The sequence below is a fragment of the Galeopterus variegatus genome, unplaced genomic scaffold (genome assembly GCF_000696425.1).
Source record: "Galeopterus variegatus unplaced genomic scaffold, G_variegatus-3.0.2 Scaffold4046, whole genome shotgun sequence".
NCBI lineage: Eukaryota > Metazoa > Chordata > Mammalia > Dermoptera > Cynocephalidae > Galeopterus > Galeopterus variegatus.
The window spans coordinates 55,590-56,990 of record NW_007730157.1 but is presented as its reverse complement, the minus strand read 5'-3'; positions in this window follow the sequence as shown (position 1 = coordinate 56,990).

The following is a 1,401-nucleotide window of genomic DNA, read 5'->3' as shown; positions in this document are numbered from 1 at the left end:
CTACCCTAGGGTTCTCAGTATAGAACAAATAATTCAGTTTGGTCCTTGGCTTCAGAGGCACTGCCCAAGGCATGGGTTTCAGATTGTTCTGTGTGTCCATGACACCAGCTCGTCCACCTCACGAGTGTGGGTAACCCCAGAAGGTGTTCTGAGTGGAAGGTGAGGGAACTGGGACCTCCTGCTGCTGTCTCAGCACTGCCAGGTGATGGGAGGCTCAGCAGCCAGTCTGGATTGACAGCACTCAGGGCAGCTTGGAGAGATGGCACAGGAGATCCCTTCCAGGAAGAGGGAACAGTTCCATCAGAGAGCAAGCCAGAGCTTCGCTGGAGCAACTGCAAGTGACTCAGACAGTCCAGCCAAGACCATGATGTCATCATAGTTTAAGGTCTTACAATGGAGCATTCTAAATCTGCAGTATCCCCCAAGTTGACGTCCTGTCCATTGAACCTACACCTGCTTTCAGGTAAGCACAGTGTACGCTCACTTGGAAAGCCCATAGCGGGCAGTGTCAGGTTTTGGCTGTGAGTCAAGTCCAGGCAGTTAGGATCTGTGGCTTCAGAATTCCCTAAGACACTGAGGGCTTTCTTCTGCAGGAGCAGAGCCAAGAAATGGCAGGGTCAGACGGGGCTGACCAGTTACCTCAGTTGGTTAGAGCAAGGTGTTATAACATCAAGGTCAAGGGTTCAGATCCCTGTACTGGCCAGCCACCAAAATACAAAAACCAAAAAAACCCAAAACCCAAAACCCTCTATTTAACATTTGTTTCCCTTTTCCCCTAACCTCCAATAGGTAAAAAACATAGTATAAATCAGTTATGGAGACCTAATCTTATTTCTCATACCGAGAGTTTAAATTCCACTGCATGCACTAGCAGGTTTTGAAATCTGTTGTTTGACCTGGTAGCTCCCAGGGTGTGCACAGATGGGTCATTCTGGGCAGGAAGTCCAGAATCTGAACTTCCCTGATCACTGGGCCACACCATGTTTACCCCTCATGACTCAGGCCAGAAAGTGACAGAAGTCACAACTGACCCTCCAGCACCAGCGGCAGAAGGCAAGGAAGTGTGTCCTGCTGACATCTATATTTTTACCGATTGGGATGATCCCTGCAGCATTTGTAAAATCACAAGTGTATGACATTTTCTTCCTTTTCATCATATGTGCAGGTGCAGTAGCGTCCCTTGTCTCTTGGAGTTTCTGGTGGCCCCAGGTGTGCTTTTGCTTGTGGCAGCATAATTCCAATCTCTGCCTCTGTCTTCACAAGAACATCTTCCCCGAGTGTCTGTGTCTTCATGTGGCATTTTCTGCTTCTTACAAGGACACCAGTCATATTGGATTAGGGTCCACCTGATGACCTCGTCTTAACTTGATTACATCTGCAAAGACCCTATTTCCAAATAAG